The sequence below is a fragment of the Anneissia japonica genome, unplaced genomic scaffold (genome assembly GCF_011630105.1).
Source record: "Anneissia japonica isolate Jap-2015-1 unplaced genomic scaffold, ASM1163010v1 scaffold1053_len387728_cov195, whole genome shotgun sequence".
In the NCBI taxonomy this organism is placed as follows: domain Eukaryota; kingdom Metazoa; phylum Echinodermata; class Crinoidea; order Comatulida; family Comatulidae; genus Anneissia; species Anneissia japonica.
The window spans coordinates 196055-208953 of record NW_022699258.1 but is presented as its reverse complement, the minus strand read 5'-3'; the positions used below and the strand labels follow the sequence as shown (position 1 = coordinate 208953).

General features: G+C 30.1%; 1 protein-coding gene across 1 annotated transcript in view; it reads right to left on the bottom strand.

Annotated features, from left to right (window-relative positions):
- LOC117102938 (polycomb complex protein BMI-1-like) overlaps nt 1-1242 on the bottom strand; it is an 18075-nt gene extending 16833 nt beyond the window's left edge. The window contains exon 1 of the mRNA XM_033243397.1: nt 1087-1242. The gene's annotated coding sequence lies outside the window, so the exon portion shown is untranslated. The remainder of the gene's footprint in view (nt 1-1086) is intronic.
- Nucleotides 1243-12899: the final 11657 nt, after the last annotated feature.

Below are 12899 nucleotides of genomic sequence, written 5' to 3'. Positions count from 1 at the left end.
ATATATAATAGGCCTATATATAGCCTATATATATATACAATTACTATAAAATTATAATTATATACTTATATTTATGATAATATATATAAGATATACATAAAATGAACACACATACAGTATATAAATATGGATAGTGTTTTATCCCTTTGAGTTAATTAATATATATCAATGTTTCATGACATAAAGATGGTTAGAGTTGAATTTATATTAGCATGATATGGCACTGGGTTACAGTATCATCAGGCTGCTGTTTGCGGGTCCTGAAATGTTGATCGGCGACTTCCGCATCGAACTCAAGCTAACCTACCCCTCTTTAAGCAGACGTGTCAATCCTATATGGTCTTACTTTTTTTTGAAAACATTATTTTAAATCATCCCAGTAGTCAATGTGCTAATGACACTCGAATAGTGTATATTTGAGTTTATACATATATCATAATTTAATGAAAGAAATTAATTAAAATTTCTTAATAAATGTAATTTAGACAAGAAAAATCGGGAATGGTAGGAGAAAATGTTCGGATTTTAATTAGCTTCACAATTTACATTGCATACGTGTAGCTACAACGTGTTTTGTACAGAAACACAGATGTATATTCAGAATCCATGTTTATGCTACTATTAAGCAAGCCCAAATTGTTTTTATCATTGTAAACCATAGCGCTCTGGATTCAATAACCTATACAGAAGAAACTTGATAATGCCCTACTGATTCAGCTAGCGTTACAAATTCGACCAGCCTACGAACGTGAATGATGAACCAGCCCACATATTAGGTCAGATTTTGTAAAATACAGATTAGCTGCACCCATATAGATAACGAAATTCGTTCCTCCATATAATGTAGATTACAATACAACATATAACCTATCAGTAGCATGTCTAATAAAAATGTATAAAGCAAAACCTATGTAAAAAACGCACTCTCGTTGGGCGTTCGTAAGCGGCCATCTTGGATTTCGTTTAGCGATACTTATAAACTCCAAATACTCCTACAGAATTACAATCAATTTTTCATAAACTACGAAGCCTTTAACTAAACCTGTACGAATTTACATACTAGAATATTCAAGCATAGCTACAAACCTATTTTCTGTATCCAGATGTAAGTGGTAGAGGAGAATTTACACGTAAATACAGTGAATTTCTTAACAGAACGCATGTAATTCGGCTCGTTATGTCAACACTACACAGTCGCTCACACATGAAGCGTATCAATAGAATTACGGACTGTGTATTGTGCTTAGTCGTCCATTGGTGCTTAAATGCATCACGTGACCCTTGACATTCCATAAACGCTATAATATCGTTCGTTGCTGAAATCCATCAAATTGTGAATTTTACAAGTTAATATCTTTTCTGCGTAATCAACAATCTTCTTTTTTCGTTAATGAAATAATATTTCTAACGAAATCTTAATTATGCTGAAAAACTGATGACGATGTTTCGTTAGACTAGAATGGGAGAGTGTACTTTTCTCCGTTCTTTTGAACAATTCTTTGTTATCAACGCGGTTTTTAAATGTTTTTTAATCGATAATTTCGCAATACCCTTTGTAAAAGAGAAAGAAGAACGAAAATTGTAATAGATCGTTTAAATATTCAGTCTGTGTTGTCCTAAGTAATTGGACATTAAAATTCAATACCGGTAGGTCTAGGCTTATTGGAATTACTTCCTTGCATGGTTTATAAATTAGCTCAAATAAAAATAGGAACGAGACATTATTTTTCATGCCAGTTACCAGATGCATAAACAATACCGTTCCTTTATTTTTGTATATATTGGCTGCTAATCAAGTTAAGGATTTTCGTAATAAGATGTCAGCAAAAACCCTATCTGTGAAAATCTGCCAATTTATTTATATCGGTTTAAGAAAATCAATGTTTTGATTTAAATTTGTATTGTTTTAAAGATTTATAAGACCGATGATACTAGGTTGAATGTATACGGTGTACAAAATTATGCCTAGTGCCTATTACGTAGGAATAACTATCGCAGCTCAAACGATTATTTTATTTCATTTTTTGTACATGATACTTTTAATTTGATAGGCCTACCTCTATAATTATGTAGAGTCGGCACATTTAAAGAAACTAATTAATTTAAATTAATCAATATAATTGAATAATAAATAATTAAATCTAATTAATTTTAAAATCTATATGTCATTTGAAAACGAACAGTAGGCATATATAGGCATATATGCTTATGAATTTTCCGAGTTCCGAGTCAATTCAAATGTATTCATGTGTGTGTGTGATTTTTATGATATATCGTTTAAAAAGGAACATCCAAACAAATACAGTGGTAAAATGTTTTTGTTCTGGTTGCAGCGAATTATTTAATAATCGACATTATTGTCCCTCTAATTTGGTAGGCTCGTCAATGTTTAATAAAATATTAAATTGGCATGTAGTTTTAGTTATATGCTAACCTCTAAACTAAGCCTACGTGGTGGGCGTGTGGCACCAAAATTACTATTGTCTAAAGTATTCTTATTCTGTTGCTTCGGATGGCCATTTTTCATCGTTAAATATGAAAGAAGACCCAATTAGTAAATGCATTATTGCGAGCAATACCGTCTAACGATTTCACCAGTCTTCAAAAATGTTTTTCAAGATGGTTTTTATTTTGTCTCTCAATGCATGCAGACGTTGGAGAAATTCATACAATTAATTTTAGAAATTAAGAAACGGTTAATGAAAATGTATTACATTTGAATAAAGTCGATTTTGCTTATCGCCGAATGTTTTTATTACTGTATTGTGGCTTCCCTCAAGCCTCCGAGTTCACACTGTGCACTGGTCATCGTTTATTGTAATTATTCTTTAAAAGTCCATGGTGAATGTGTAACCGTAGAGGCACTATGCGTAGTCACGCTTCGGATAATTTCACTCCCGTGGGATCACAACTAAGGTAGCGCGGAATCAATAGAATGTTCCAATGTAGTTTTTAGTACGGTATAAGCCAAAGTGGAGGCCTAGCCCTTAGGCATCTGTTGTCTTTCATCAAAGTCACTTAAGCGAGTGTGTATATGATAGTTTGTTTATCTACGGAAAAAGACGGATTTTGGCGAAGACTAATAATGAATTAAAAATTAACCTTCTTGATTTATAAAACAATTTTATCAACCACGAAAAAAAAAAAGAAAAAAAAAAGACATTGCTAGAGAAATTTAAGCTGACTTTTAAAACTAAAAATCAGGAAACACTAAATTTCTGCCTCACCGGTTACAGACTATATAAAATTATAAAATATTAATGAAAAAATGTAGTACGGTATACGATTATGGTTATTTATTGTAGTGTAAAAGGTAATTAATTCTACGTCATATCTCTCACTTCGGATGCTGACTCTGTGACATCAATGTCATAATGGTTTAACACTTAATGAGATTTCAAATCGTTACATATCAAAACGAAAACAATTAATGAAGATTAATAAACACAAGAGGCATAGGCTTACATGGGAACTGCTCGCTTTAACGGGTTTACATTTAGTTCCGTTCGTACATACTAGTGGAGTTATGACATACTATTGGATATAGTATTATTGTATACATGCTTTTCTGCTTTCTTTCGATAACTATTCCTGTAGACCTCGTGCGCATATCATTAACATTGTAAAGAATGAGTAGCGTACGTTCTATGGTTTTATTTATTCAACAATTCACACATTATCATTATAGGCCTTCGTTCTGCCTGGTTAGGCCTATCTGACTCCACTAAAGGAATCAATAACAATTTATTCCGTATGCCTGAGACCATGGAGCTTAATTTTCTTTCCTCCATGCTGAGACACTGACCAGCAGATTTAAACACATAGCTTGCCGCTTCTATTTTTGTTTGGATTATGATGGTGTGTTTATTGAAAACCCCTCTGCAATAAGTTTCTTCATCATAATTATTATAAATTATTTCCAAGTATCGGGCGAGAATGCACCCTTGAGACACGGAAGTTGTGTCTTTTCCTTCTATTGGGAACTGTGTGAGTTCACCGAAATTCGTTCAGTAATAATTACGAGCTGGCGCGGTTATGCATACGAGTATTACACAGAACAGCTAAGATTTTTCCCCGATCGTTGCAATACATATAACACATAATTAAGACGGATATTTGATAATGATTACATACTAATGTAAGCAAGTCTGGCCATCACACACAAACACAGCCTACAGGGAAATATCCATCTCTCCTAACGTCTATAATCCAAACACACCGGTGGTGTATTTTTGGTCGTTAACATCATCGTCTGTAATATTAATGGCGATGTTTAAACATATTTGTTATTCAGGTTAATTATAAATGGTCGATTTAAAAGAAATAGACTTTTACTACACTCTTTTCAAATATTAATTAACGATATGTTATTTTAATCCTTACCTAGATTTCATTGTCTTTTATTAATGTAATCTTAATTTTGTTTACATAAAATATTTGTCTCTTATCTTATTCATCTCCACATCTTAATATATGCTTTTATAGATTTATATGCTAATTTATAACAGAAAGTTCGATTGGACTGATCATAATATAAAAGAAAATAATAAAAATATATAGACAGATTGAAATTATAAATATATATAAAATAATAAAGAAGGTAGAGGAAAATATACTTTTTTTGAGTATTTCGTAACTGTTCAATAAACCTTGCATGAAATATATATGTATATATATATATAATATATATATATATATATATATACTTAATACACATATATAATTATATATATTATAATTGCATTTCATACCGTATAGCCTGGTTATCGTAACTATATTTGATAAATATTTTTTGGAAAAAAAATATATTGTTCCCACTAATTTATAAAAAGGAAAAACCACAAGAACCGTCAATCTTATATGGAAAGTCTGACTAACAACTTGTCTCTATCTGAAACGCTTACTAATTATTTTACTGTGTCAAATGTTTGACGTTTTCTGTATTATTCTTCAGTAAGTTTGCTTTTAAGAAAGGTATCGGTAATAACCGCCATCTATATAACTTTTAAGCGCTTACAATATTGCTCCTACTTCCTCCATTTCATACCATAGAGCTACAATATTCTTCTCTCGACATTAATGCTTTTTTAATTTCAATTAATTTTTATTTGTTTAAAGATAAGCTGGAGTGCTACTTTAAGATCGTTATTGTTATTTAAGTTCTTCTAATTGTTAGAGTGTCTTGGTGTTTTTGTTTGTTTGTGGATGATCGTTTTTAATGCTTCCCGTATCGTCTTAAACATTGATCTTGTTATTTTCTATTCGTTATTTTCTTGACTGATTTTCAATACCGTATTCAATAAAAAGAAAATTAAAAGATTTGTTTTTTTTTTGTTTTGATTGCAATTCTAAATTTGATAGCATCATTGGATTGAAACTCAAGGTATCTAGGCCTATTAATCATTTTATCACATTTGTGAGATCCTATAATTTGTAACATTATAAACGATGAACTTTAATCTCGTGAAATTAACTCTTAATTGAGCTATATACATTTTCAAAGAAAATAAATAGTAAAAATGACAATTCCTATGTGGTTTTCATTAGGCCTCATTAATTTAAAATTTTATTTTCTGAATAATTAGAAAACGAGTTTGCCTATTCGATGTTTGATATTTTTTACAGTTTTTATGAGTTCGGTTTAGTTTTAATAAACATATTCTGGTTAATTAAACGAATTGAATATTTTTTATGAAACATGTATGGTGAATATTTTTTATTAATAGGCCTAAATAATTTTAACCATATTTTTATAATAATAAAATTCTTTAATTAATTATCCCTAATTATTCATTTTTTTTGTTAACTCTTTTATCGTGACCTTTAAATTAGTATAAATGACATTACAATGTGTCTGGTATATTCATATTTATAATGTCTTTTTTTTAATCAAATGGATAAGACTTCGTACCGGTATTTATTTTAAACACCGTTTCAATCTAGTGTAGGCCTAATTTATAAATAGGTCTATTAATACATTTAAATGACTATTTTTTTTATAACTGAGGATTATTGCATGATATGATAGGCCTATGCACCTGGACAGACCAAGCTGAAGCAACGATTCGTAAAGCTATTAGCGTTTATACATTTTAAGGAAACTTCACAATTTTGTGGGTAAATGAATATATAATTTTACTGTTCAACAAGGCCATTATACAAAGTGTTCTGATGTTTAATTTAATTTGTTACTATGGTAACATGTTTGCATATAGTAGTCAAAAGGGATCAACGCATAAATAGAGATAATGTCTGTATATCTTTTAGGTCTAACTTAACTGGGTAGATTAAGAATACCCTCTAGGATAACAGTACATTATTGACTTTCGTTTATTCCAGCATGCATATTTACTTATAATAACCATCGATAAATACATTTTTTTGTTGTAAATCTGGTATGTCCCTGAGGTATAACAACACCCGATAATACCAAGCCCCAACAACGTATCGTATTTTACATTGTTATTTACTGTATTATATATTTATTTATGTGTTGATATGAGAAAAAGAATTTCAAATTTTAATTTGACAATGAAGTTATCTTGTATCTTGTATCAAAGGATGTAAGTAACTAAATGAGACATTTTAATCTTTAGCCAATTGCGCAGAGGTATATAAATCTTTCAAGTTTGAATGCCAATCAAGATTTGGATTTAGAATGTATTTAACGAAAAAAGATTTAAAATTATATAAATTAAGAATTATATTTTTATTAGTTGTCCATTTCGAATTGAAATTTGAAATTAGAAATTTCGGTTGAGCCTCTTGGGACTAACGACAGCCACAGTGCAGTACCAGTACCGTGATGTAACTGATACATTGTCCTTAGGCCAATAAATAAACAATCAATTCTTGTGTTGGCCACGTTTTAGGAAAATCCAAAAAATGGGTAGGTCGGTAGGAAAAGTTTTTTTTCCCCTACCAATAATGCCTAAAAAGTAGAAAATACACGAAAATACAACAGGCCGTAATAAAATCAATATTGAAGAGCAAAACGATCGCATAACATTGTCGCATCGCCTACCGTCCAGCAACAGGCCTGTTCCAGCTTTTTTTTAGCTTATTAAAAAAAAATTTTCGTTGTAGTAAAATAAAAAAGCAAAAAAAAAAAAAAAAAAAAAAAAAAAAAATTGGGCCGGTCGTGGCCAACACAATCATTCTTTTGGCCTTATCCTGCCTACTATGTGTGTTATTCGACTGGCCGAGTGATCAGAACCTCCAACGTTAATCGGGGCTGAACCAGGTTTTGTATCACCCACTAATGTAACAATCAACCACTAATGTAACATTAACCACTATTGTAACACAAATCAACCACTGTTGTAATAATTCATTAACCACTATTGTAACAACGATTTAACCACTGTTGTAACAAAAATCATTAACCAATATTGTAACAGCAATTTAACCACTAATGTAACAATGTACAATATATAGGCCTAGTAGTCTTCAAGCCGAAACCTTATGTACATTGTCATATTAAAAAAAAAACAATTTCAAATTTTATGATGGCTGTGGCATTTTTAAAATTTTATAATTTGTTATATAGAGGTTAAAGGGCAGATTTTAAAAAAGGTCTGAACAAGCCCAAATTGGACAGGGATAGTCCCTGTGACATTGTAAATATTTTTTCTGAAGTTGAAGGTCGAAGCTTATGAAAGGAAAATCTTTTTTAAAAAGATCGGCTTTTTAAATATGTTGTGATTTTTGATATAGATGTTAAAGGTCAGATTTTAAAAATGGTCTGAACAAGCCCAAATTGCACGGGAATGGTCCTAATTATGTTACTTAAAGGCCAAGGGGTATAAACAGGGGCACTAATATTTTGAATGGATGTTAATCCTCAGTGGTACTATAATTTTTCGAGTAAATAAATGCCTAGTTATAGCCTACTAAAACGATAACGATTAACGAAAAAAATATTTTTGTATTTTATCGTTTTATTATTATTATTATTATTATTATTATTATTATTATTATTATTAATAATAATAAAAATTTGACTTGATTTATGAAAAATTTTTTATCGTATACACGATTATTTTTTTTAATGGGAATATTTTTTTTTTTTTAATTGTTGACTGTTATTTTTCAAAATATAAACAGGTCTTAACGCATCACCATGCTGCCTGGGTTTGGTTAAATCAAGTCTCAAAGTGTAAATTGATATGTCATCAGAATATAGTTTTTGTGAAAACATCTCCATATTTCTCTATGTCTGTTGGTCAGTGGGAAGGTCCCTATTACGTTTAACATGCTATTTTCCCTATTTCTGTTTGTCGTAATGTAAATAAGCTTTCGGCTTAGGGACTTCTATATATTGTACGTTGTTAAATTAGTGGTTAAATTGTTGTTAAATTAGTGGTTAAATTGTTGTTACAATAGTGGTTAATACCTTTTGTTACAACAGTGGTTAAAACCTTGTTACAATAGTGGTTAATGAAATTGTTACAACAGTGGTTGATTTTTGTTACAATAGTTGTTAATGTTACAACAGTGGTTGATTCTTGTTACAACAGTGGTTAATATTACATTAGTGGTTGATTGTTTCATTAGAGGGTGATACAGGGTTCAGAGTGCAGCTTAAATGTATTGTAACAATTTCAATGGTGTACTTAATTTTAGCAATTTGCAACTTGAAGACATTTTCAATTATTTACACCTTTTTGAGGTACCGGTAGATGTTCAGACCTAGGCCAGCTATAGATCATGAAATTTTCAATTATTTTATCTTAAAAACGTTCAATATAGATCTTGTATTAATAATTGCGAAGACCGAAAGTAGGCCTATACAATATTAAAAAGGATAAAAAGTATGAGGGGCCAAAATATTTGGTTCTCTGGCTACTGTTTTTTAAGTACGGTGCGTTGCTTATAAATTTGTAACTACAACCAAGATCCAGCCATTCCCAAAGTATTGTTGTTTCAGTATTTTATTTTATCTTTAACTTATGATTTTTAACTTGTTACAACAGTGGTTAATATTACATTAACCACTTCCCTCGCCGACGAATCCAACTTCGCTCCCTAGCGGCGTAGCTATGTAAGAACAGCCCCTGTGCAAGAATAATTTGCGATGCGTCAACCGAGGGCCGTAGATCTAAGTTATGACTAGTGGGCTGTCTCTTATACACATCTAGATGTGTATAAGAGACAGTTTGTAGGCATATATAAGATATGGATAACATAAGATAAGACAAACTATATTTGGTTTCCTTGATGATTAACTACACAAATAATCAGTAGGAAAAAAAAATTAAAACAAGGAATAATTGCACTTAAAAATAATATATACATGAATGAGTGAAAAAACAATATATATATGTATAGTACCGGTAGGCCTACAATACAAACTATCTCTGAAGAGTTGAATTGTAAACATCTAGATGTCTGTAATAAAAATCTTTATTATTATCATTATATACTGTATATCATAATGATTATATAATGACATCCACTCATCTTCCAATCACTAATATGTCGTTGGTAGCACAAATGAATAAATGTTAGTCGTTGACTTTTGGAACAAAATATTAATACACTTCTAACGTCACTGCGTTCTTTGTCAGCGTTATTAGACGACTGCCTATAGTTGCAACAGTAGTTTCGGTTCAATTTCCGATCATTTACAATGTTAATTTGTCGCATTTTCCCACTTCATAGAGGTATCAAATTGTATACTTCAGTGCTTACAATATTTACATAACGTGCAATCCTCCACACACTAATATAGAACCGGTATGATACATTTTACAAAGCGTTGTGATATGTGATATATTAAAAGTCAGTTACTCTATCGTAATGTATATAATATTTTATTACTTATTTTACATTTTATATTTATCTGCTTGACCTATACTCAGATGTAGCTTTTTAATGATTTATGCGAATGATTATACCTTTTAACATCATTTTAGGATGTAATGATAATGATATAACCATAAATATCAGCAGAGCCAAGTATGGACATCCACGCTGATAATGATAATAATAATTAGCCTAATATAATAACAGAATGGCTAGTGACAAAAAAAAAAAAAAAAAAAAAAAACAGTAACATTAATATTAACAATATTTATATAATATGATAATAAATAATAACAGATATCACCAATAAAAATAATAACAATAATAAGATACTTTTATAGCCATGTTTACATGGCCGTTTGCTATCAGAAAAAAAGGTACATAGCGCGACAACGCTAAGCTTTAAAAAAGCGTTTTGGAACCACAGACTAAATGAGAAAATAATAATGTTAATAATAATAAATAATAATAATAATAATAATAATAATAATAATAATAATAATAATAATAATAATAATAATAATAATAATAATGATAATAAATACTATAAAGTATTATTTTACTTTGAAATAAATATCTTAACGTTAGTGGTAAGGTAGGTCTACGACGGCTTTTAATATCAGCTTTATCAGACGCTGTTCTATCAGAAGCATTTCCAAATATATTTTACAAGTTAGGCCTAGAAAATATTAAATGTTTAGTAAAATGAAATAAGTGATGTTTGTGTATCAATTCCACTTAAGTACACACTGTCATTTTTTTTTAATGAAGATTGCCGCAATAATAATAACAGCAACCGCGACGAGGTCTAACTGACGTCCTATTTACATTATGATTATCTCCAGTGAATATACAACAAACATACGGGACACAGGCTGAGTCACGTTTTCCGCCGACAGCTGTGATATGTCTTATGAATGATATATTATTTCATTCATGTAGGCCTACTCGCTGGGCCTAATATTTATCGGTAGGCTAAACGATTAATATCAGACTGAGAGAGTCAATTTTCAGCTTACAAATCCGATTCCACGCATTGCTGGTTATTTCTGAATCTGAGCATTAATATTCGAGGCACGTGGGATGGTCATTTGAAACAGTGATTGGATTTTTTGCTGAGCCTCTGGAAAATATTGAATAAAATTTCATACATTAACTTTACTAAACCATTCGATGCGGTTTCTAGCTAGTGTTCTAGCACTGGGTAGGATCCTCGTCTACATCATTTCATCGTTTCAACTAGGCCTACATCCATCATTCAGTAGCAGGATTGTGATCGTGTTATGTTCTCATATTAGTGAGGAGCAGGCGGCACACATTAGGTCGATTACTATTCGGCCTAGAAGATACTAGCTGTGAGCAATTTATGCTACATTAGCTGATAATCAACGACTAAGGTATTGGTTGACACATAGTCATTAAATCCTTTGTATTGAATCTATTTGGTTAAAACGCCACACTGAACGGCGGTAAACCAACGAAAAAAACCTACTCGATACAAATAGTTACAGCATAAATGTATTGCGACACGAGATTGAAATAAATTTATGCTATTCAAAGCATTAGTTTTGGCACATAGAATACTAGAGTTACTTCCAATGTCCTTTAAAAGCATAGGCTCCATTATTAATAATATAGAAAATACGATACAAGATTGTACTGCAGTCAAAAAAATACTAATGGATACTAATTTATACTTAATAGGCCTAATACAAATATTAATAGACCTACAGTAATACTAACTAAACTAATAATAATAATGATGATGATAATATAATATTATAATAAAACTATTATTATTATTATTAATTATTATCATTTATTAATGAAAGTACCACAGTATCGGTGTGTATTTTTTTTACTTATTTGAGAAGGGGATGTGGGAGTTTATTTCAATTGAATGTTATGTGTTTCATAGTATTGTTGTAGGAGACTATGCAAAATAAGCTCATTCAAAAACAGTAGAGTACTCTTATATTCCCGACAGCCTGTTTTTGTTTTCCTTTTCTCGTATTGCGTTTCATATTGTCGGTAAGTTATTAAACAACAAAATATTCAGCTGAAATACGGAGAACTCATTGACAGTGAACTTATGTTGAACTTTTGATTAAACCGTCAGGGTTTCAACTACGTGTACTTTCTTTTAAACTTTAATATCATTTAGAAGGTTAATTTAATTTAAAATATGTAATAGTTTTATCATAATAACATTATATAATAATGGTCAAAATAAATGAATGCACGGAAAATATACATAATGGTTGAATATTTTTTATTCTTTATTGTTATACATAAAATAGCATCATAATATATATTCATGAAAACTTTTTTACATCTCAAACGTTTTATACAAAATGTATTCATAAAAATGTATCGCATATAATGAACCACATGTAGGCCTAATCTGTTTTATTAAATTTCATCAAAATATCATTCATAAACATTAGCGGTCATCAAAAAGATTCATAACACGCATTCACAAAAAAAAAAAAAAAAAATAAAATAAAATAAAATAAATAAAAAATACAAAAGAGTACCGGTATATATTTGAATAAGGTTTAAACAGAAGATACAATAATATAGAAAAGAGACCATCAAAGTTTATACTTAAAGTGTAAAATTAAAGTCTTATTACCAAAATAATTGTATGATGTAATTTTCTTGTTTTTTTATAATTGCATTTAACGTAGATTAAGTTCCATTCATTAAGTGGCAGGTTTTCCATTGTTGAATAAGAGGTTTAATCGATAAATTTAAATAAATTTGGTGATAAGATACTTGCATTCCGCGTGTCCCTGGCACAAATCCCAAGAGACACCAGTATTTTCTTTCACGAATAGCCTCAAATAAGACTTATGTTAGGTCTATCAACGATCTTGTAAGGGACAATAAGCCTATATTTCATGTTACTAATATATATTCACTAAGGATATAAGTATATTGGACTATCGAATTTTAATCTTTTAACAAATTTCAGTTCTCTGTCAACGCAGATATTTGCATTGTCATAAAATAAGATAAAATTTAATTCAATATATAATAATTTTCCAATGATTTTTGGCTTGATGCAATCTCTTGAAATCCACATTTTA